This window comes from Lolium perenne, chromosome 4, assembly GCF_019359855.2.
Source record: "Lolium perenne isolate Kyuss_39 chromosome 4, Kyuss_2.0, whole genome shotgun sequence".
NCBI lineage: Eukaryota > Viridiplantae > Streptophyta > Magnoliopsida > Poales > Poaceae > Lolium > Lolium perenne.
The window spans coordinates 340,102,006-340,127,343 of record NC_067247.2 but is presented as its reverse complement, the minus strand read 5'-3'; the positions used below and the strand labels follow the sequence as shown (position 1 = coordinate 340,127,343).

Below are 25,338 nucleotides of genomic sequence, written 5' to 3'. Positions count from 1 at the left end.
CAATAAAACAACTTAACAAATGTGATAAATGGGGCTAGATCAAGGCGTCGGGGTATTTGCTGATAATCCTTTGATCCTCCACATATGTTCAACGAGATCATTTTGAAGTTGCTCGTGAACATTGCTGTCACGGATCTCTGTGTGCATGGCGAGAAAATCAGCAAAATCAGCAGGCAACTCATGATCAACCTCCGCAAAAGGCCCTGACACTCATATGGACCAACATGTGTCCTGACATGATTATTGCGGTCATCCTCGATGATCATGTTGTGCATGATCACACAAGGCTACATCACCTCCCACACTTGATCGTGAGACCAGCTTAGAGCAGGGTACAATACAATTACAAATTGAGCTTGAGGCATACCAAATGCCTGCTCGACATCCTTCCTGCAAGCCTTCTATCGCGAAGCAAAGTGACAATTCTTCTGACCTGATGGAGCCGAGATTGTTTTGACAAAAGTGATCCATTTTAAGTATATACAATCGGCTAGATAATAGTCTTTGGTATATTGGTGGCCATTGATATCATAGTTGCATGGTGGAGCATGACCTTCCACTAATTTGCTGAACACCGGAGACTGCTGCAACACGTTGATATCATTGTGTGATCTCCATAGTGGGCAGTATCATGGAGTAGTATCATAGTCATGCTATATTTATTGGTTTTTAGAATCTCAATGCAAATTTGTGTGCAAGATTTGTTTAGCATTAACTTTTCTTGTTGTTTACGCTATGATACAGTATCTACCTATGTTACTCTACTCTTCTCCCTCTTTAATTAGCTGCCACATCAGCACATGATACTAGCTATGATATTAGTACTATGGCTAGCCTTATTTTTTAAGTGGATAGCTAAGAAGTTATTCCGATGGTTCCTTAGACTGCTCATAGTGGGAGTAACTTAGCTAGTAACATCACACAACCTAAAGCATTTTTGTGACATGGCATGGTAATGAATGAAGAAATAGAGTAAGGTGGTAACTAGCTATGTTACCATAACATCACACATCCCAAGACAAGTTGAGTCTACACCATAGTAAATGACACGATGCATGACACCACATATAAGTTACTACCCACTATGGAGGTAGTAACTTAGACTAGTAACATATGTCATGTTACTACTTTAAGTTATTCCCCACTATGACTAGCCTTAGACTACTCACAATGGGAGTATCATAGCTAGTATGCATCACATGCATGCAAAAAGCTGATGTGTCACATCAATAAATGAAGAAAAAGAGATGGTATTAGTATCATAGGTAGATATTCTATCATAGCAGATACTGTATCATAGCACGTAGAATTAGAAAAATTAATATCAAACCAATCTTGTACACACATTTGCATTGAGATTCTACAAATCACTAAATATAATTAACCTATGATACTACTAGATGATACTATGCATTGTGAAGATAGTATCACACTAGTACCATATGCATGATACTACTATATGATACTCCCCATTGTGACTAGTCTTAGGATCCGATACCCCAGTGGTGCTTGTTACAAAATCTAACCAATTTGTTGTGTCCGATTCCGGCTCGGATGTGCGCACAGAAATTAATTTGTTCAGCGATGCAAACATGGACTGGCTACAAACCGCGAAACCGTCATTGACATATCTCCGTCTATATATACGGATCGTCGACCCGATTGTTTGGCCAAACTTGTCGTCGCCGGCGCGCGCGATTGCCGCTTCAATCAGACCGAAGATAGCGGCCAGAAGCCAAGCCATGTCGAAGCGGCGCAGGTCCGGCGATGATTGCGGTCCAAGATCCAGGTGGTCAGAACGCCGGCGGCACCATCTATTCTTCGTGGTGGACGACTGGACCAACGGGTACAGCATATACAAGGTGGATGTGGCCGACTTGGATGGTGACCCTGGCACCGACTTGGACTCGCAGGCGAACCGCCCCCCAGATCCGCCGGTCTTTCGCCTCGAGTGCCACCGTAACTGTGCTGCACGATTCGCCGCTGTGGGCAGTAGAATCATCGCCATGAACTACAGCAAGGAGGAGGAGGGCGCCCCCGCCCTTGTGTACGACACGGCAACAGGAGGCCTCGTCGTCGGCCCTCGCACCCCCAAACAGGTACGGGAAGGTTCCGAGCTTGTGCCCGTCGGCGACAGGCTATACGTAATGGGCTCTACCAGTCTGTACAGGGTTGACGATCACTTGGAGGTGCTCGCCGCCGACGAGAAACTGGGTTGGGCCTGGAACGCCGTCCACGCCGTGGCGCCATTCAACTTCAGGCAGCTCGCCTGCCACGCCGCGCACCCGGACGGCCGCACCGTCTTCTTCTCCGTGCACCAACATGGCACCTACTCGTTCGACACCGGGACGCACGAGTGGAGGCGCCACGGCGACTGGCTGCTGCCTTTCCGAGGGCGCGCCTACTACGACGGCGAGGTCGATGCATGGGTGGGGCTCTACCGTGATTCGACCGAGACAGGGAGTGTGTGCTCCTGCGACGTCGTGTCCGCCGCAGGTGATGGGGAAGTAGGGCTGGCGCCGCCGGCATGGAAGCTCGCCAAGGAGAAGATGGTTTGCGAGGACAAGGAGAGGACCAACGTCGTCGTGCTCGCACGCATGGGGCATGGCAAGTTCTGCCTCGTCGAGCACCGGTCACGGAAAGGTGCGGATGAGGAGCTTCTAGACTCGTGCTACCTGTTCTACGTGACAAAATTCAAGCTCCGGTACGACAAGGACGGGGGGCTGCGAGCCACCGCGCGCCGCACTCGCTCCTACATCATGCCCAGGGTACTAAATACTCACAACTGGTGGGTGTTTGGGATCTGATACTACTTGCACCGTGCATTTTCTTTCATTAGATGTACCAGCAGATTGATCTTGAAGTTGATTTAGTTCAGTTGCTACTGTAAGGAAATGAAAATGTGCGAATGATTGTATTGTTCTCTATCTAAATGCAAAACATATGGGTATAGATTTTGGTAACTATTGTATATAAATAGTTTTCTCGTTGGGCAAAATTCTCTACTTCGAGATATTCTTTTTTTAGAGCTACTTCAACATATTCAACACTTTACGTTCTAAACATTTTTCCTAGATTTATGTAGGATCGGAGCCAATTAGCAATACTATTTCACGCACCCCGCTCCCTTTCCTGACCACCGCGTCGTCCCCATGGCGGCTCGGGGGAACCCTAGATCTATCGATGTTGCACCCCCTCCTACCCTACCCCCGCTCGCCGCCACCGGATGACTCCGTCAGGCTAAGCCTGCGAGAATGACAACTTCGGTGGGGCTCTTCTCATTCGTGCGCTGGTGGGAGAGGCTCGGCCATGGTGCATGCGGTTGGCTCGGTGACGACGGCTGGTCCAACACTTTGCGCTCCTCCACCATTTCTTCTGCAGCCCACGGCTCCGAGTAGAGCTCTGATTTCCCTTTCGGTGCGGTAGAATCGACCGACATGTCAGGGTGGGGCGACACCCCCTTCCCGCTCCTTGGCTGCTGATACGTCTCCAACGTATCTATAATTTCTGATGTTCCATGCTTGTTTTATGACAATACCTACATGTTTTGTTCACACTTTATATCATTTTGATGCGTTTTCCGGAACTAACCTATTGACGAGATGCCGAAGTGCCAGTTCCTGTTTTCTGCTGTTTTTGGTTTCAGAAATCCTAGTAAGAAAATATTCTCGGAATTGGACGAAATCAACGCCCATCATCTTATAATTCCACGAAGCTTCCAGAACACCGGAGAGCCACCAGAGGGGAGCCCTGGGGGGCCCACACATGTGGCCGGCGCGGCCCGGGGGGGCGCCCCCCTACTGTGTGGCGGCTCCGTAACCCTTCCGAGTCCGCCTCTTCGCCTATAAGAAGCCCCCTGACCTAAATCTTCGATACGAATAAGCCACGGTACGAGAAACCTTCCAGAGCCGCCGCCATCGCGAAGCCAAGATCTGGGGGACAGAAGTCTCTGTTCCGGCACGCCGCCGGGACGGGGAAGTGCCCCCGGAAGGCATCTCCATCGACACCACCGCCATCTTCATCACCGCTGCTGTCTCCCATGAGGAGGGAGTAGTTCTCCCTCGAGGCTAAGGGCTCTACCGTAGCTATGTGGTTCATCTCTCTCTTTGTGATCTAGTTGAATATCATCTATGTGCTACTCTAGTGATGTTATTAAAGTAGTCTATTCCTCCTCCATTATGTAATGGTGACAGTGTATGCATCATGTAGTACTTGGCGTAGTTTATGATTGTGATCTCTTGTAGATTATGAAGTTAACTATTACTATGATAGTATTGATGTGATCTATTCCTCCTTTCATAGCCTGATGATGACAGTGTGCATGCTATGTTAGTACTCGGTATAATTGCGTTGGTCTATCATGCACTCTAAGGTTATTTAAATATGAACATCGAATGTTGTGGAGCTTGTTAACTCCGGCATTGAGGTGCTCTTGTAGCCCTACACAATTAATGGTGTTCATCATCCAACAATAGAGTGTAGAGTGGTTTTATTATGTGATCAATGTTGAGAGTGTCCACTAGTGAAAGTATGATCCCTAGGCCTTGTTTCCAAATACTGCAATCATTGCTTGTTTACCGTTTTACTGCATCTTTACTTCCTGCAATACTACTACCATCAACTGCACGCCAGCAAGCTATTTTCTGGCGCCGTAGACAGTCAAGTATTTTCTGGCACCGTTGCTACTGCTCATATTCATTCATACCACTTGTATTTCACTATCTCTTCGCCGAACTAGTACACATATACATCTGACAAGTGTATTAGGTGTTTTGGGGACACAAGAGAATTCTTGTATCGTGATTGCAGGGTTGCTTGAGAGGGATATCTTTGACCTCTTCCTCCCTGAGTTCGATAAACCTTGGGTGATCCACTTAAGGGAAAACTTGCTGCTGTTCTACAAACCTCTGCTCTTGGAGGCCCAACACTGTCTACAGGAAAAGAAGCGTGAGTAGACATCAAGCTATTTTCTGGCGCCGTTGCCGGGGAGGAAAGGTAAAAGGCACTCACACTCTGGTCCCAGGTAACTAAGTTATTTTCTGGTACCGTTGTAAGTGCTCGAAGCTATTTCCTTTAGATCCTGCAATTGCATCTTTTTGTTTCTTGTTTTTGTTTCACTAGTTTGGCATAATGTAAATCATCAGTGAGCTTTTAAAACTATTTCCTGAGTTAAGACATGGATTGTTTGCTGCGAAAATTAAAAAACCTATGGAATCTTATTTGCATGCTAGTAGCAATGATATTAGTATGAACGATTTGAACACCATTGTTGCTAATGATATGAAAAATTCTAAGCTTGGGGAAGCTAGTTTTGATGAGCATGATATTTTTAGTCCCCCAAGCATTGAGGAGAAAACTTTCTTTGATGATACTTTGCCTCCTATTTATGATGATTATAATGATAGCAGTCTTTTGGTGCCGCCTACTATGGAGGATAAATCTAATTATGATTACAATATGCCTCCTATATTTGATGATAGCTACTTAGTTGAATTTGCTCCCACTATTACTAATAAAATTGATTATGCTTATGTGGAGAGTAATAATTTTATGCATGAGACTCATGATAAGAATGATTTATGTGATAGTTATACTGTTGAGTTTGCTCATGATGCTACTGAAAATCTTTATGAGAGAGGAAAATATGGTTGTAGAAATTTTCATGTTACTAAAACACCTCTCTATATGTTGAAATTTTTAAAGTTACACTTGTTTTATCTTTCTATGCTTGTTGCATTATGCTTCATGAATTTGTTTATTTACAAGATTCCTTTTCATAGGAAGTGTGTTAGACTTAAAAGTGTTTCTTATTTGCATTTTGATGCTCTCTTTTGCTTCAACTCTTATTTCTTGGGAGTGCATCATTAAAATTGCTGAACCCATCTTAATGGCTATAAAGAAAGCACTTCTTGCGAGATAACCCATGTTTTTATTTTACTACATTAATTTTGTTTTATATTGAGTCTTGGAAGTTGTTACTACTGTAGCAACCTCTCCTTATCTTTATTTTATTGCATTGTTGTGCCAAGTAAAGTCTTTGATAGTAGGGTTGATACTAGATTTGGATTCTTTGCGCGAAGCAGATTTACATGCATCACGAATTTGGGCAGGGTTCTCTGTAGGTAAATCACAAAAATCTGCCCTACGTGCGTGATCCTCAGATATGTACGTAACTTTCATTCAATTTGAGCATTTTCATCTGAGAAAGTCTGGTGCCTCTAAAAAATTCGTCTTTACGAATTTGTTGTTTTGATGATTACGCCTTTTATTTCGCATTGCTTCTTTTGCTATGTTGGATGGATTTCTTTGTTCCATTAACTTCCAGTAGCTTTGAGCAATGTCCAGAAGTGTTAAGAATGATTGTGTCACCTCTGAACATGTGAATTTTTGATTATGCACTAACCCTCTAATGAGTTTGTTTTGAGTTTGGCGTGAAGGAAGTTTTCAAGGGTCAAGAGAGGAGGATGATATATGATTAAGAAGAGTGAAAAGTCTAAGCTTGGGGATGCCCCCGTGGTTCATCCCTGCATATTTCAAGAAGACTCAAGCATCTAAGCTTGGGGATGCCCAAGGCATCCCCTTCTTCATCAACAATTTATCAGGTTTCTTCTATTGAAACTATATTTTTATTCCATCACATCTTATGTGCTTTACTTGGAGCGTCTGTGTGTTTTATTTTAGTTTTGTTATTTTCATTCTCTGAATAAATGCTTGTGTGGGAGAGAGACATGCTCCGCTGGTTCATACGAACACGTGTTCTTAGCTTTTAATGTTCATGGCGAAGGTTGAAACTGCTTCGTTAATTGTTATATGGTTGGAAACATAAAATGCTGCATGTAGTAATATGTATATGGTCTTGAATAATTTGATACATGGCAATTGTTGTGCTCATATAGATCATGTTTAAGCTCTTGCATCATATACTTTGCACCTATTAGTGAAGAAATACATAGAGCTTGCTAAAATTTGGTTTGCATGATTGGTCTCTCTAGAGTCTAGATATTTTCTAGTAAAGGTTTGAACAACAAGGAAGACTGTAACATCCCAAGAGTAACACCTTAGTCCCTTTTACCTTTCTTGCATTGTTATCATCTCATCATGTTGCATTCATGCATATCACCACCTTTGGCTTTTATAAATTGCATTTGGTTTTGGTTTTGTTTTGTTTGCTTCTTGTTCTTCCTCTCTTCCTCTCTCTTGGTTCATCCCCTCCCTCTTGTGATGTTCCAAGAAAAGCTATGCCAACCTTCCACCACTTGACCTATATTTCAAATAGGTCATGCCAAATTCTTATATGGTTACTACAAACCTACCTATCCTCTCTATTTTTGCAATACACATGTTTTATGATCTTGAGATGGTTTGCCTTCTCAAATGGTTGAGCCATTAAGGTTTACCAAATATTTTGAAGACCAAAGTATCTCTTTATCTCCCTCAATTTCTTTTAATTCTTTTATTTCTCTCAAGCCTACCATAGTTGGTATATAAGGCTGAGCCTTCTCTGATTCAATTCCTTTTCAAATTTCAAAATCTTCTCTACTCAAATTTCAGAAAAGAATTTATAAGTGAGAGGAAATAAAAACTGGAAACTGAAAAGAAATAAAGAGAAAAACCTAACTAACCTAACGCTACAGCCATCTATCTAGCTAGTCTAACTCAGCAGCCCATCTAAGCAACCAGCGGCAGCCTCCTTTTGTTTGGCCCAACCTATGTACTTGTCCAGAGATAAGCAGCACGAGCACCGTGTGGAGAGAACCTCCTCTGTTCGTCGTCATCCTTCGTACGAACCTTGTCCAAGCCACATGATCTTCTCCCCCATCTGGATGCTTGCCACCTGCCTCCTCTCCCCTTAAGAACCACAGGAACCCTAGCTCTTTCCTTCCCACCGCGCCGCCCTTTTCCTTTCTCCACTTCCTGCATCTCTGTGAGAGACAACGAGAGAAAAACTGCTGCTTGCCAATGAACGCCGCCGTCGCCATGGCCTGCCTCGAGCCGACCTGAGCACGGGAACGGAACCGCGTCGTCCTCCTCTTCGTCCTGGACGTCTTCCCGAAGTCGAGCGCCGACCGCAGCTGCACGAGCACGTCCACGCCACCGTCGCCTACCTCCCGGCCACCCTTCTTCCTCTACGTCGGCGACCTCCTCTGCCGTTTGTTCCTCGTCGTCGACACCTCCAGGGTGAGCAGCCGCATGCCCTGACCTTCCTACTTGTTTTCCTTGCTTCATCTGGTCCGAGTTGAGAAGAAGAAACGAGATCAAAACGAAAATCGAGTAGAAAAACGCCCAGTCTTGTTTCTGCTCGCTGACACCATCTTTCGACGCATCTCACCGCCAGGACAGGCCACTCCAGCTTGCGTTCTTCACACCGTTGGAAAGCTGAGACGAAGGGCTACAACTTTTGTTTTGGAATCACTCAATTTCATTGCCTGTAGACGACGCCACCTTCGATCAAACATCTATCCAGAATCTGTTTTCAGTTTTCGCTGTTTCTCGCACACGTCGCGGTACCGACTTCTCCGACGTCTCCCCGGCGAACCAGGTCGTTTCAGTACGCCAAACTTGTTCCAGTAGATGCAAAACTACACCCCTCTTGCTCAACTATGTCATGTACACGCATAGAAGCGCCGCCCAATTCGGTCTCCATCATCGTCTAAAGTTGCTGCCAGCAGCTGTTCTGTTTCAGTTGCAACAGTCTCATTCTTCAGTTAACCTGTGCACACACTTTACCTCGTATGCATCCCGTTTAGTGTCAGACACGCAACAGCAGCACATTGTCACCACCTCAGATCCTTGTCCAGCTCGGCCTGAGTTCAAATCCTGGCCGGCACAGGATTACAAACCCCTTTTTGAAAAACTGCTGTTCATCAAATTTTTGCCCCTGCCTATTTTTCAAACGTTTTAAAATTGCATTTTCCAAAATCCAAATCTCACAAACTTTATATGCTGGAGTATCAGAAAAACATGATCTATTCATCTATTAAGTTTGTTTCAACTTTTGAACAATATAAAATCTGATCACTTTATAAATTGGGATTAATTTGCTATAACTTGCATAATTCATAACTTCTAACCTAGAATTCCAAATTCAACATGTTCTATATCTAAATGCATCAGCGAAACATGAGGAATTAAAATATCACATGGTCATGCATCATTAGCATCATCCCTGGTCCGGCCAAATTAAAATTGTAACAAGAACTAAATGTTATGTGAGGGTGCTCCATTATTTCTATGCTACTTTGAGCACCCCACTTAATTTTGCTATACATGAAATCTTGCACAAATCATCTTGCCATGTCATCATGCATCATATTGCGCATTGCACTTGTATTGAATTGTGCTTTACTATCCTTGTATGTGCTATTTGGTTCTTCTCGAGTAGACGCCGACGCAGAGCAGTACGAGCAGGAGTACGAGTTCCCCCTGGAGGATCGTGTCGGTGCTTCTACCTCTGATCTGACAGGCGAGCCCACCCCTTCACCTATTTTACTTTTACATGCTCTTTTGATCTATTGCTATCCTTATGTTGCGATTCTGTTGTATCACGTGTCCTATCCACCTGTTACCTATATCTCCGAGATACACCTCCTCGCCCTACCTATTGTTTGTTGTTTGCCAGCTTTGCGAGTCGTAGGCGAGTTTAGGGTTTTTGTTGATATCTCGAAATGTTCGGGATATCTTGTTGGGATGTTGACACATGCACTACCTTTTCAAAATGATGATGATAACTTTTGCTACAACTAAAATTGCTAAGGGATATAATATGCAGAGGCATCTGTGAGCCCCTTTGCGAAAGCATCGGAACTTTGACTTGCTAATGTTCCCTAGGACCCGAGTTCTTGTTATCTGTTCTAAGACTGAGCGCGCTAACCACTAGTGGGAGGTTTTATCGGGACCCCCATCACCCATTACCATTTCTCAAGTCTGTTGAAAAGGGGGCCACAACCTTGGTTTTATTTGCCTATGCCATGTATGCCATGCTTTATTACTGTTGCCTTCGGGTGTTTATTACTGTTGCCTTCGGGTGTTTATTACTGTTGCCTTCGGGTGTTTACTTCTGTACTGTACCCCGCGGAACGTTTAGCGAAGCGTGTGGTTCGCACGCCTAGCCGTTAACGCAAACCCTGAGTCCGCATCGGAGTACGGCCGAACTTCGTTTCGGGTAGCTTAGTCGGGTGGCCCCCCTAGACTTTCTTGTTGATTTGGGAACGGTCTTGTTGTGAGACTCCGCCGTAATTAAGCGGGTTCGAGCATGCGTGTATGGTAACATTGGTGCACCCCTGCAGGGTTAAATCTTATCGATAAGCCGTGTCCGCGGTTATGGACGACTTGGAGCTGTTTAACTCGATCATAGAACAACTTACACCTAATGATGTCGCTAATAATTTGCTAATTACTTGAGTAGTAAGTTAGCCCTATTATAATGGAATGGATATAAAATTGTCAACTGTGTGAGTGCCTTGCTAGTACCTCTTGGCTAAGGGGGATCGCACTGGCTGGGTTGTTGTTTGCAGAGTATAGAACTGCTAGAATATGCGCTCTCTCACCTTCTCTATTAGACGGAAGTTGTAGCGTGTCTCTATTGGTTAGTGCCTTGCTGCCGCTAAACTCCACATATAGCCGGGCGAAGTTTACACCGCCCACCAGCAAGCATAGCTGGTCTTGTCTCGCAAGTACGTGCCATTGGTACTTACCCTCGTTTTTCTCCCTCTTTTTCCGGAACCCGCTTTTCGACAAACAGGTACGACAGATGATGAGCGATGCGCGGTGGCTACTTTGTCGAGTTCACGGACGATGACTTCGTTGCGTAACGGGGATCGTTCCTAAGGCGGCGGCTTTGTGGCTTGTTGGTTATGGAAACACCGCTTGATTATCTTCAGGACTCTTAGTCCCATTTGGTTCTTGTCTGTACCCAGACTATTTGGCTATCTTATGTATGATGTACTGATGGGATATGTTTCCCTCCTGAGTGTCATTTGGATCTTGCTCATTAGAGCGTTGCTATATATATGAACCTTATTTCCATCTTTTGCGTCATACATAGTCATGTTGTGATATTGAATCTGTATTCCACCCTTGTACCCTGTGCACCGTGCGTGTATGTTTGAAGTGCACAGGAAGGTGTAGCACTCAGGCCTGGAAAGCCTAACGTGAGCCTATGAGGTGGGTGTTGTGTGCATGGGCGTGTCGAGCTTTGCTTGGCCTACCCATAAGCTTGGGAATGCGAGGCGACCTCACGGTCCTTTGTAGTGACCTCATGCACATAAACCCCTCGTACCTGCGCGCTCTGGGTTTTCCTACTCCTGGGGCTTACAGACTTGGTATCGAGCGGGATCGCCTTTAGGAGCCCCTTGCAGCGGACGAAGTTGAGTCTAGAAACTAATATTTTAGTAGCTACATAGGAAAAATTGTGCGCGAGAGTAGGAATTCTGCTTTTATTTCTTACCCCACCCACCCTCCCTCTGGTAAGGACGTGCAACGGTTTTACTCTATTCTTATCTTGTTTCACCTAGGCTTGGACATGTTTGTGGGAAACCATAGTGCCATAGGGAAAAATGTTTTGAAAATTTTTCTGTACTATGGTTGCTTCATTATCATTCTTTGTCAATCTCCACATATAATCTCTTCCTTTACAATTGTTAGTATTTTCATGCTAACATGTTCTTTCGTTGTTCCGTTGCTATCTTGGTTCATCTGTTGTTCCGGCGCAACCCACCTACGTGCCTCGTCCGAAGGTTTTGTTTCCCGCCCTCCCACCCCTCTTTCTGTTCCACGGAGATCTCAAGTTCAGCAAAAGTTCTGTTTCAGCTTTACAAGACTAATGGTTCCTCGTCCTTGCTATCAACCTTTTCTCAGCTACAGTTCTGTTTGATACCGAAGTGTCACATTCTTTCATTTCTCAAGTTTCACACATGCACGAGTTTGTTGTGTTTTTCTTGCCGTCTAATCTCGTGGTTCACTCTCCCGGAGGACAAATGATATCTTCGAAGATAAGCCATGGTAACCAAATTCAAATTGGAAACCATATCTTTCTCGCCTCCTTGATACTCCTTCGAAACTCTGGCATTAATGTCATCCTTGGCATGGATTGGTTGAAGGCCAACAAAGTTGTCATTGATTGCGCCACACATTCAGTTTCTCTTCCTACTTCATCAGGAACCTTGACCTATACACCTTCTCAAACACCTTCCGTTCAGCTCTTTGCTTTGAATCCTAGTTCGCTTCCGGAGCTTGAGTCTATACCGGTGGTTTGCGACTTTCCTGATGTCTTTCCTGAAGAACTTCCAGGTATGCCACCTGACAGGGCTGTTGAGTTCGTCATTGAACTAGAGCACAGAACGACCCCTATCTCAAAGCGGCCATACAAAATGGGTCCCAATGAGTTGGCTGAACTCAAGAAGCAGCTTGACGAGTTGCAAAAACTTGGTTTCATTCAGCCAAGCACTTCTCCATGGGGATGTCCTACCATCTTCGTGAAGAAAAAGGATAAAACTGATCGATTGGTGGTTGACTACCGCCCTCTCAATGAGAAAACGATCAAGAATACATATCCTCTTCCTCGCATCAATGAGCTCTTTGATCAGCTTGCGGGTGCAACTGTGTTCTCTAAAATGGATTTGAGAAGTGGTTATCACCAAATCAAAATCCGCAAAGAGGATGTACCCAAGACAGCCTTCAAGACTCGTTATGGTCTCTACGAATACACCGTCATGTCCTTTGGCCTCACTAATGCTCCTGCCACTTTTTCTCGGTTGATGAACTTCATTTTCATGGAGTACCTCGACAAGTTTGTGGTAGTCTATCTCGATGATATCCTTGTCTACTCCAAGTCCAATGAGGAGCATGAAGAGCATCTTCGCCTCATCCTCCTGAAGCTTCGTGAACACCGTCTCTATGCCAAGTTCTCTAAATGTGAATTCTGGCTTCCTCAAGTCGTCTATCTTGGCCATGTCATTTTCGGAAAAGGCATTGCTGTCAATCCTGAAACCGTCAAGGCGATCGTTGAATGGCTTCCTCCGAAGAATATCAAGCAAGTGAGAAGTTTCCTCGGTTTGGCAAGTTACTGCCGCCGCTTTGTTGAGAATTTCTCCAAGATCGCCAAGCCTCTTACCGATCTCCTGAAGAAAGACAAGAAGTTCCTTTGGTCTCCTCAATGCCAAGAAAGCTTTGACCTCCTCAAGCAGAAGCTCACTTCCACACCTGTCCTTGTTCTTCCAGATACTTCTAAGCCTTTCCAGATATTCTGTGATGCCTCTCTTCATGGTCTAGGTGCTGTCCTCATGCAAGAACGTCAAGTTGTGGCGTATGCTTCTCGTCAGTTGAAAAAGCATGAACTCAACTATCCCACACATGATCTCGAGCTTGCGGCCGTGTTACATGCTTTAATAACATGGCGCCAATACTTGTTGGGCAACAAATGTGAGATCTTCACCGACCACAAGAGTCTCAAATACATCTTCACACAACCCAACTTGAACCTCCGTCAAACGAGATGGATGGAAACCATCAAGGACTTTGATCTGTCTATCAACTACACTCCAGGCAAAGCTAATGTCATGGCTGACGCCCTTAGTCGCAAATCCTATTGCAACAACCTCATGATTCAAGAAAGTCAACCTGCTCTTTATGAAGAATTCTGGAAATTGAATCTTGAGCTCGTTCCCCAAGGCTACCTTGCAAACTTGGTAATCACGCAGACTCTTGAAGATAAGATACGAACCGGACAGCTAAGAGATGGTTGTATCAAAAACATCAAAGAGAACATGCACAAGCCCAAGTACAAGCCTTTCTCTATCGACGACAAGGGAACTCTCTTCTTCCAAGGTCGAATCGTTGTTCCGAAGGATCCAAACCTGAGAAGCCTCATTCTCAAAGAAGCTCATGACACTCCTCTTTCTATCCATCCTGGCAGCACAAAGACGTATCTCGACATCAAATCTACCTATTGGTGGACTAGGATGAAAAGTGAAATTGCTCGATATGTCTCAGAGTGTGATGTCTGTCGCCGTGTCAAAGCAGAACATCAGAGACCTGCCGGTGTCCTCCAACCCCTAAAGATTCCTGAGTGGAAATGGGATAAGATTGAGATGGACTTCATAACTGGTTTTCCAAACTCTCGGAAAGGCAATGATGCTATCTTCGTGGTGATCGACCGTCTTTCTAAGGTTGCTCACTTCCTTCCTGTCAAAGAAACAATATCTGCAAGTCAGTTGGCTGAGCTCTACACTGCAAAGATTGTTTCTCTTCATGGTGTTCCCTTGGAAATAAGCTCTGATCGCGGAAGTATCTTCACTTCCAAGTTTTGGGCAAGCTTTCAGAAAGCTATGGGAACTAATCTGCTCTTCGACAGACTTACCATCCGCAAACAAGTGGGCAAGTCGAAAGAGTCAATCGATTCTCGAGGACATGCTCCGTGCTGTGTTATCTCCTTCGACATGAAATGGGAAGAATGCATTCCATTCGTGAGTTCTCTTACAACAACGGCTATCAAGCCAGCTTGGGCATGGCACCCTTCGAAGCTCTCTATGGTCGCAAATGCAGAACACCTCTGAACTGGTCTGAAACTGGTGAAAGGCAAATCTTTGGCCCCGATGTCATCAACGAGGCTGAAGAAAAGGTGCGAATCATTCGTGACAATCTGAAGATAGCACAATCTCGGCAGAAAAGCTATTATGATAGCAAGCACCATGATATGTTATATCAGCCTGGTGATCAAGCCTACCTTCGTGTTACTCCTATGAGGGGCACTCATCGCTTCGGTATCAAAGGCAAGCTGGCGCCAAGATACATTGGTCCCTTCAAAGTTCTGGCAAAGCGTGGTGAAGTCGCTTACCTCCTTGAACTCCCTGAGAAGCTCTCCAAAGTGCACGATGTCTTCCACGTGTCACAGCTCAAGAAGTGCTTCAAAGATCCGGGCCGTGCAGTTGATCACGAGTCCATCGACCTCCAAGAAGACCTCTCATACAAAGAGCATCCCGTTCGGATTCTTGATGAAGCTGAACGTCGTACTCGCAACAAGGCTGTCAAGTTCCTCAAGGTGCAGTGGTCGCACCATTCCGATAAAGAAGCAACTTGGGAGCGGGAAGATCAACTCCGTTCCGAGTACCCGGCCTTTTTCTCTTCTTACTGAGAATCTCGGGGCGCGATTCCTTCAAGGGGGGGTGTTTGTAACATCCCAAGAGTAACACCTTAGTCCCTTTTACCTTTCTTGCATTGTTATCATCTCATCATGTTGCATTCATGCATATCACCACCTTTGGCTTTTATAAATTGCATTTGGTTTTGGTTTTGTTTTGTTTGCTTCTTGTTCTTCCTCTCTTCCTCTCTCTTGGTTCATCCCCTCCCTCTTGTGATGTTCCAAGAAAAGCTATGCCAACCTTCCACCACTTGACCTATATTTCAAATAGGTCATGCCAAATTCTTATATGGTTACTACAAACCTACCTATCCTCTCTATTTTTGCAATACACATGTTTTATGATCTTGAGATGGTTTGCCTTCTCAAATGGTTGAGCCATTAAGGTTTACCAAATATTTTGAAGACCAAAGTATCTCTTTATCTCCCTCAATTTCTTTTAATTCTTTTATTTCTCTCAAGCCTACCATAGTTGGTATATAAGGCTGAGCCTTCTCTGATTCAATTCCTTTTCAAATTTCAAAATCTTCTCTACTCAAATTTCAGAAAAGAATTTATAAGTGAGAGGAAATAAAAACTGGAAACTGAAAAGAAATAAAGAGAAAAACCTAACTAACCTAACGCTACAGCCATCTATCTAGCTAGTCTAACTCAGCAGCCCATCTAAGCAACCAGCGGCAGCCTCCTTTTGTTTGGCCCAACCTATGTACTTGTCCAGAGATAAGCAGCACGAGCACCGTGTGGAGAGAACCTCCTCTGTTCGTCGTCATCCTTCGTACGAACCTTGTCCAAGCCACATGATCTTCTCCCCCATCTGGATGCTTGCCACCTGCCTCCTCTCCCCTTAAGAACCACAGGAACCCTAGCTCTTTCCTTCCCACCGCGCCGCCCTTTTCCTTTCTCCACTTCCTGCATCTCTGTGAGAGACAACGAGAGAAAAACTGCTGCTTGCCAATGAACGCCGCCGTCGCCATGGCCTGCCTCGAGCCGACCTGAGCACGGGAACGGAACCGCGTCGTCCTCCTCTTCGTCCTGGACGTCTTCCCGAAGTCGAGCGCCGACCGCAGCTGCACGAGCACGTCCACGCCACCGTCGCCTACCTCCCGGCCACCCTTCTTCCTCTACGTCGGCGACCTCCTCTGCCGTTTGTTCCTCGTCGTCGACACCTCCAGGGTGAGCAGCCGCATGCCCTGACCTTCCTACTTGTTTTCCTTGCTTCATCTGGTCCGAGTTGAGAAGAAGAAACGAGATCAAAACGAAAATCGAGTAGAAAAACGCCCAGTCTTGTTTCTGCTCGCTGACACCATCTTTCGACGCATCTCACCGCCAGGACAGGCCACTCCAGCTTGCGTTCTTCACACCGTTGGAAAGCTGAGACGAAGGGCTACAACTTTTGTTTTGGAATCACTCAATTTCATTGCCTGTAGACGACGCCACCTTCGATCAAACATCTATCCAGAATCTGTTTTCAGTTTTCGCTGTTTCTCGCACACGTCGCGGTACCGACTTCTCCGACGTCTCCCCGGCGAACCAGGTCGTTTCAGTACGCCAAACTTGTTCCAGTAGATGCAAAACTACACCCCTCTTGCTCAACTATGTCATGTACACGCATAGAAGCGCCGCCCAATTCGGTCTCCATCATCGTCTAAAGTTGCTGCCAGCAGCTGTTCTGTTTCAGTTGCAACAGTCTCATTCTTCAGTTAACCTGTGCACACACTTTACCTCGTATGCATCCCGTTTAGTGTCAGACACGCAACAGCAGCACATTGTCACCACCTCAGATCCTTGTCCAGCTCGGCCTGAGTTCAAATCCTGGCCGGCACAGGATTACAAACCCCTTTTTGAAAAACTGCTGTTCATCAAATTTTTGCCCCTGCCTATTTTTCAAACGTTTTAAAATTGCATTTTCCAAAATCCAAATCTCACAAACTTTATATGCTGGAGTATCAGAAAAACATGATCTATTCATCTATTAAGTTTGTTTCAACTTTTGAACAATATAAAATCTGATCACTTTATAAATTGGGATTAATTTGCTATAACTTGCATAATTCATAACTTCTAACCTAGAATTCCAAATTCAACATGTTCTATATCTAAATGCATCAGCGAAACATGAGGAATTAAAATATCACATGGTCATGCATCATTAGCATCATCCCTGGTCCGGCCAAATTAAAATTGTAACAAGAACTAAATGTTATGTGAGGGTGCTCCATTATTTCTATGCTACTTTGAGCACCCCACTTAATTTTGCTATACATGAAATCTTGCACAAATCATCTTGCCATGTCATCATGCATCATATTGCGCATTGCACTTGTATTGAATTGTGCTTTACTATCCTTGTATGTGCTATTTGGTTCTTCTCGAGTAGACGCCGACGCAGAGCAGTACGAGCAGGAGTACGAGTTCCCCCTGGAGGATCGTGTCGGTGCTTCTACCTCTGATCTGACAAAGCGAGCCCACCCCTTCACCTATTTTACTTTTACATGCTCTTTTGATCTATTGCTATCCTTATGTTGCGATTCTGTTGTATCACGTGTCCTATCCACCTGTTACCTATATCTCCGAGATACACCTCCTCGCCCTACCTATTGTTTGTTGTTTGCCAGCTTTGCGAGTCGTAGGCGAGTTTAGGGTTTTTGTTGATATCTCGAAATGTTCGGGATATCTTGTTGGGATGTTGACACATGCACTACCTTTTCAAAATGATGATGATAACTTTTGCTACAACTAAAATTGCTAAGGGATATAATATGCAGAGGCATCTGTGAGCCCCTTTGCGAAAGCATTGGAACTTTGACTTGCTAATGTTCCCTAGGACCCGAGTTCTTGTTATCTGTTCTAAGACTGAGCGCGCTAACCACTCGTGGGAGGTTTTATCGGGACCCCCATCACCCATTACCATTTCTCAAGTCTGTTGAAAAGGGGGCCACAACCTTGGTTTTATTTGCCTATGCCATGTATGCCATGCTTTATTACTGTTGCCTTCGGGTGTTTATTACTGTTGCCTTCGGGTGTTTATTACTGTTGCCTTCGGGTGTTTACTTCTGTACTGTACCCCGCGGAACGTTTAGCGAAGCGTGTGGTTCGCACGCCTAGCCGTTAACGCAAACCCTGAGTCCGCATCGGAGTACGGCCGAACTTCGTTTCGGGTAGCTTAGTCGGGTGGCCCCCCTAGACTTTCTTGTTGATTTGGGAACGGTCTTGTTGTGAGACTCCGCCGTAATTAAGCGGGTTCGAGCATGCGTGTATGGTAACATTGGTGCACCCCTGCAGGGTTAAATCTTATCGATAAGCCGTGTCCGCGGTTATGGACGACTTGGAGCTGTTTAACTCGATCATAGAACAACTTACACCTAATGATGTCGCTAATAATTTGCTAATTACTTGAGTAGTAAGTTAGCCCTATTATAATGGAATGGATATAAAATTGTCAACTGTGTGAGTGCCTTGCTAGTACCTCTTGGCTAAGGGGGATCGCACTGGCTGGGTTGTTGTTTGCAGAGTATAGAACTGCTAGAATATGCGCTCTCTCACCTTCTCTATTAGACGGAAGTTGTAGCGTGTCTCTATTGGTTAGTGCCTTCTTTGCCGCTAAACTCCACATATAGCCGGCGAAGTTTACACCGCCCACCAAAGAAGCATAGGCTGGTCTTGTCTCGCAAGTACGTGCCATTGGTACTTACCCTCGTTTTTCTCCCTCTTTTCGGAACCCGCTTTTCGACAAACAGTACGACGGATGATGAGCGACGCGGGTGGCTACTTTGTCGAGTTCACGGACGATGACTTCGTTGCGTAGCAGATCGTTCCTAAGGCGGCGGCTTTGTGGCTTGTTGGTTATGGAAACACCGCTTGATTATCTTCAGGACTCTTAGTCCCATTTGGTTCTTGTCTGTACCCAGACTATTTGGCTATCTTATGTATGATGTACTGATGGGATATGTTTCCCTCCTGAGTGTCATTTGGATCTTGCTCATTAGAGCGTTGCTATATATATGAACCTTATTTCCATCTTTTGCGTCATACATAGTCATGTTGTGATATTGAATCTGTATTCCACCCTTGTACCCTGTGCACCGTGCGTGTATGTTTGAAGTGCACAGGAAGGTGTAGCACTCAGGCCTGGAAAGCCTAACGTGAGCCTATGAGGTGGGTGTTGTGTGCATGGGCGTGTCGAGCTTTGCTTGGCCTACCCATAAGCTTGGGAATGCGAGGCGACCTCACGGTCCTTTGTAGTAACCTCATGCACATAAACCCCTCGTACCTGCGCGCTCTGGGTTTTCCTACTCCTGGGGCTTACAAAGACAATGTAGAGTCTTATAATGCTTGCAATATGTTCTTATGTAAGTTTTGCTGTACTAGTTCATACTTGTGTTTGCTTCAAACAACCTTGCTAGCCTAAGCCTTGTATTAAGAGGGATTACTTCTCGTGCATCCAAATCCTTGAGCCAAAAACTATGCCATTTGTGTCCACCATACCTACCTACCACATGGTATTTCTCTGCCATTCTAAAGTAAATTGCTTGAGTGCTATCTTTAAACACTTCAAAAGTTATTACCTCTTATTTGTGTCAATGTTTTATAGCTCATGAGGAAGTATGAGGTGTTTATCTTTCAATCTTGTTGGGAAACTTTCACCAATGGACTAGTGGCTTCATCCGCTTATCCAATAATTTTGCAAAAAAGAGCTGGCAATGGGGTTCCCAGCCCCAACTAATTAACCTTCATAATTTTATAAAATTTAGACACTCCTCCATGGTATGTGATTGTTGGACGGCACCCGAGGATTCGGTTAGCCATGGCTTGAGAAAGCAAAGGTGGGGAGGAGTGTCATCTAAATAAAACTAAAATAAAAGGCACTCCTTCATGGTATGAGATTGTTGGCAGGCACCCGAGGATTCGGTTAGCCATGGTTTGTGAAAGTAAGGTTGGAAGGAGTGCCACCCAAAAATAAAAAATCTTTCATGGGAGCCGCTCTTTGAAAGTCTGTCTGGCAAGGGAGTTAGAGTGCCCATTACCATTCGTTGACAACAACAAGCACCTCTCAAAACTTTACTTTTATGCTCTTTCTATGTTTTCAAAATAAAAGCTCTAGCACAAATATAGCAATCCATGCTTCCCTCTTCGAAGGGCCTTTCTTCTACTTTTATGTTGAGTCAGTTTACCCACTTCCTTCTATCTTAGAAGCAAACACTTGTGTTAACTGTGCATTGATTCCTACATACTTGCTTATTGCACTTGTTATATTACTTTATGTTGACAATTATCCATGAGATATGCATGTTACAAGTTGAAAGCAACCGCTGAAACTTAATCTTCCTTTGTGTTGCTTCAATGCTTTTATTTAGAATATATTGCCTTATGAGTTAACTCTTATGCAAGACTTATTGATGCTTGTCTTGAAAGTACTATTCATGAAAAGTCTTTGCTATATGATTCAGTTGTTTAATCATTGTCTTTACCATTGCTTTGAATCACTTCATTCATCTCATATGCTTTACAATAGTATGATCAAGATTATGTTGGTAGCATGTCACTTCAGAAATTATCTTTGTTATCGTTTACCTACTCGAGGACGAGTAGGAACTAAGCTTGGGGATGCTGATACGTCTCCAACGTATCTATAATTTCTGATGTTCCATGCTTGTTTTATGACAATACCTACATGTTTTGTTCACACTTTATATCATTTTGATGCGTTTTCCGGAACTAACCTATTGACGAGATGCCGAAGTGCCAGTTCCTGTTTTCTGCTGTTTTTGGTTTCAGAAATCCTAGTAAGGAAATATTCTCGGAATTGGACGAAATCAACGCCCAGCATCTTATAATTCCATGAAGCTTCCAGAACACCGGAGAGCCACCAGAGGGGAGCCCTGGGGGGCCCACACATGTGGCCGGCGCGGCCCAGGGGGCGCGCCCCCCTACTGTGTGGCGGCTTCGTAACCCTTCCGACTCCGCCTCTTCGCCTATAAGAAGCCCCCTGACCTAAATCTTCGATACGAATAAGCCACGGTACGAGAAACCTTCCAGAGCCGCCGCCATCGCGAAGCCAAGATCTGGGGGATAGAAGTCTCTGTTTCGGCACGCCGCCGGGACGGGGAAGTGCCCCCGGAAGGCATCTCCATCGACACCACCGCCATCTTCATCACCGCTACTGTCTCCCATGAGGAGGGAGTAGTTCTCCCTCGAGGCTAAGGGCTCTACCGTAGCTATGTGGTTCATCTCTCTCTTTGTGATCTAGTTGAATATCATCTATGTGCTACTCTAGTGATGTTATTAAAGTAGTCTATTCCTCCTCCATGATGTAATGGTGACAGTGTGTGCATCATGTAGTACTTGGCGTAGTTTATGATTGTGATCTCTTGTAGATTATGAAGTTAACTATTACTATGATAGTATTGATGTGATCTATTCCTCCTTTCATAGCCTGATGATGACAGTGTGCATGCTATGTTAGTACTCGGTATAATTGCGTAGGTCTATCATGCTGTTATCACCGGATTTTAACCAAGTCAGGAGATGGGCCGTGATTGAGATGGGCTTAGAGGATATGTACGGAAAATATTTCTGAATCGGCCTTTTACAAGAGTTTGGGCTAGATTGCCCGTGTATCTGTACATTATGGTAGATTTAGAATTAAGAGATAGAGTTTAGTTCGTACGGGGTTAGGTTTATTCCGAAAGTAGAAAGTCCACGGACTATAAATATGTACCTAGGGTTATTGAGAAAGGAGGACGATCACGTTCACAACAAACCAATCTAGGCGCATCGCCACCCCTTGTTTCGAGGGTTTCTTCCGGGTAAGCATCATGCTGCCCAGATCGCATCTAGCGATCTGAGCAGCATCTTGTTCATTCATTGTTTGTGTTGCTCGTACTGAAGCCTTGTTGATGGCGAGTAACACCATTATCATAGATGTGTTAGGGCTAGCATCGATACTTTCTAGTATATTTGCTTAGTTATGCTGCCCCTGGATATCTAGCTGCCCTTGCACCTATCTTAGGTGTAAGGGCAGCATCTTGCTTAGTCTTTATTTAGTAGATTCGATCTGTTATAGTTGTTCCTTGTTCTTCAAGGATTAGTTTGATATCCATATGGTTAGGCCTTGCAAACGGGTTGAATGATCCAAAGAGTGCGTAAGGTACGGTTTGCTGATCCTAGAGGAGATGTTCCGGGAATCAACTCTATGTTGGTTTTTAGGCCTTTGCTAGGGCTGGTTTTCTGTTATCTTTCGTATCTGCCAGGCTCAACTACGTGTAGGACGTTCCGGTTATGCGGTGAAAACCCTAGACTGTCGTAGATCGTTTTAACTTAGTATTGATCAAGCAGGACCACCATGTTATCGTAGATCCAATACGAATCATGGGTGGATCGGCTCCTTGAGCCGATTCACAGGATAACCTGAGAGCCGATCGAGGCTCGAATTTAATGTTTACGTGTCTGCCATGCAGGAAATTAATCGAAGCAATCCATCACCTTCCTGACCAGGTATAGGTCAGGTGGCACGCCCTCGCACCGGCTAGGACGTGTGCCGGAGTTTTGCTGGCCGTCGCCCGAGGGACCGGGGCCCACGGCGGTTACGGGAGCCTCCGGCTCTTCGTGTTGCTCGTCGTTGCTCGCCGGTGGGTTTTGGCAGCAACACATTCGGCACGCCGGTGGGACGTTCTACATCAAGCTGCGTCAACATCTACAAGAATCGCGTCGACATCTCTTGAGATGGCGGAAGCACCAATCACATACGAAGCGCTGCCTGAGGATCACAAGAAGAAGTATGATGAGCTTAAAGCTCTCTTCGAAGCCGATCTCATCGGCTCTTTCGAGAGGACCTGTACACATGGCATTAGGTGGAAGGGGTTCTCACCCGAAGGCGCCCTCAATGAGGTAGATCTGTCTCTCCCTTCGGAGAAACGCACCAGAGCTCTGCGCCAGGAAGTTAATTACATGGTGGCTCATTCTTTACACCGTCATTCCGAGAGCTTGGTGAACGCTTTCGAGCGCGTTGCGGTTCGTGTGGTTCAGGAAATCATGAAGCATCAGTACTCTCCGTCAGGACCTGCCCTAGGGACTCACCAGGGAGAAATACCGTTCCAGACTAGACCGCAGCTGCCATTCTCGCTTGCAGCTCCAGAGCTGCCGGGTTCACCGGCATACGTCGTTTACAAGATTGGAGGCAATCCTGGTGATTACCAGTTCCTGCATGAACCGCCTAAAGAAATCCCGCATGGATACATGTGCACGTACGTGCCGGACTGCAATAACTTGGCGCGCACGAACCAGATTGCAGCAGGAGGGATTTCTGGAGCAGCAGGAGGGATTTCTGGAGTGGCGTTGATAAACAGGCGTGGCTAGCTAAATATGCCACCGCAACGAGTCATGAAAGCTCAGCCCCTGCAGCTCATACAGTGGATCAAATCAGTACAATCTTGAGAGACCAGTTCGGCATAGTACCAAAGAGGAGAACAATCGGCTATTCCAAGCCGTACCCCAACGAATATGATTTGATTCCACTGCCACCCAAGTATAGGCTCCCTGAGTTCTCAAAGTTCAATGGATCAGAAGGATCTAGTTCAATTGAGCATGTGAGCCGATATTTGGCTCAGTTGGGCATGATTTCAGCATCAAACCCGTTACGTGTGAGGTTTTTTGCGCAGTCTCTCACGGGACCAGCTTTTGGGTGGTACACCTCGTTGCCACCAGATTCAGTCCGGACATGGAAGCAGCTGGAAGAGCAGTTTCATATTCAATATCACTCAGAAGCTACCGAGGCTGGCATTGCCGATCTGGCGCAGGTGCAGCAGAAGCGTGGAGAAACGGTGTCAGAATACATTCAGCGTTTCAGGACTGTCAAGAACCGATGTTATTCGGCTCGTTTGAATGAGAAAGAAGCAGTTGAACTGGCAGTGCTGGGCCTCGCAGCGCTGATCAAGGATCTGGCTTTCCAAGCGGAATACAACTCACTGGCGCACATGGCCCAGAAATTAACATTGTATGAGCAGCGTCACCCAGAATTATACCAAGACAAGTTCAAACGCCCGATAGGCCTGGTCGAGATAGAAGAAGTTGAAGACTCTGCAGAAGACCAGGAAGTATCCGTGGCTGAATGGGCTCGGGGGGCAAATCCCGTGTCCTGCAAATGGGTGAAACAACAAGGGCCTGCAAAAGGGTTTGACTTCGATGTAAGCAAAGCTGAGCAGATATTCGATTTACTGCTTAAGGAGAAGCAGCTGAAGTTACCCGAAGGCCATAAAATCCCTACGGTGCAAGAGATGAACGGAAGACCATACTGCAAGTGGCATCACTCGTTCACCCATATCACCAATGACTGCAAAGAGTTGCGTCGGCAGATCCAATTGGCGATAGAACAAGGCCGTCTGATCTTTGGACAGTTTGCCATGAAAGTGGACACCCAACCGTTTCCTGGCGTCAACATGGTGGAACTCAGTCACTCCACGAGGCGTCAGCTAGATTTCTCGTTCAATATTAACATGGCAGGGCCTGTATACCACCCTGGCAGGGATAAAGAAGAGAGCAGTCGTTCTCGTGGCAAGGAAAAGGAGGAGGCCGGCCCACGCGACCGGCCCCGATATGATGACAGACGGTACGTCACCGAGGAACAAGTGAGAAACGTGCGGTATCAACGACCGCTCTCCGAGCATCTCCTCAATAAATATGAGCGCCAGTACGACTGACGCCGGCGGTACGACATGGATGACGAAAGATATCGTCGGTCTGACGTAGACAACAGAAAACATCGTCGGTATGATAGAGACGACGAAGGATATGAGCGCCGCGCTAAGGGAAAGTCAAGGGAGCAGGAAGACATGGACAGACACTGGGATTGTCCTTTCTTTAAGCACTGCTGGGATTCAGGAATGAACCGATTGCCTACAATCGACAACTGCCCGCAGTGTAGACAGAAGAAGGAGGACACATGTGATGTGTCAGTGTTCAAACGTCTAGGGCCTCTCCCATCGCAGAGCAGGCGAGCTGAGTCATCTAGGGTGGAAGATCTCGAGGAGTCAGAAGATGAAGAAGAAGAAGAAGAAGAAGAAGAAGAAGAAGAAGAGATAGATACCACCGGCCAAGGTGGTGCCCTGATGGACTCAGTCACTCCCAAAAGCGTAGGGTGCAGCGGCTACGTAGCTTGGAAGAAGCCGAGAGGCAATACCTGCACACGTTGAGGAAAGCGCGGCCCG

General features: G+C 45.5%; 1 long non-coding RNA gene across 2 annotated transcripts; it reads left to right on the top strand.

Moving 5' to 3' along the window:
- Nucleotides 1-7,816: 7,816 nt before the first annotated feature.
- Nucleotides 7,817-17,600, top strand: LOC139830696 (uncharacterized). Of its 2 annotated transcripts, none has more exons than XR_011743927.1 (3): nt 7,817-8,178; nt 9,383-9,463; nt 17,514-17,600. It is a non-coding gene; the product is annotated as an uncharacterized lncRNA (long non-coding RNA). The 2 variants fall into 2 exon arrangements; XR_011743926.1 differs by lacking the exon at nt 17,514-17,600 and adding an exon at nt 10,742-10,810 and having other exon boundaries at nt 7,819-8,178.
- Nucleotides 17,601-25,338: the final 7,738 nt, after the last annotated feature.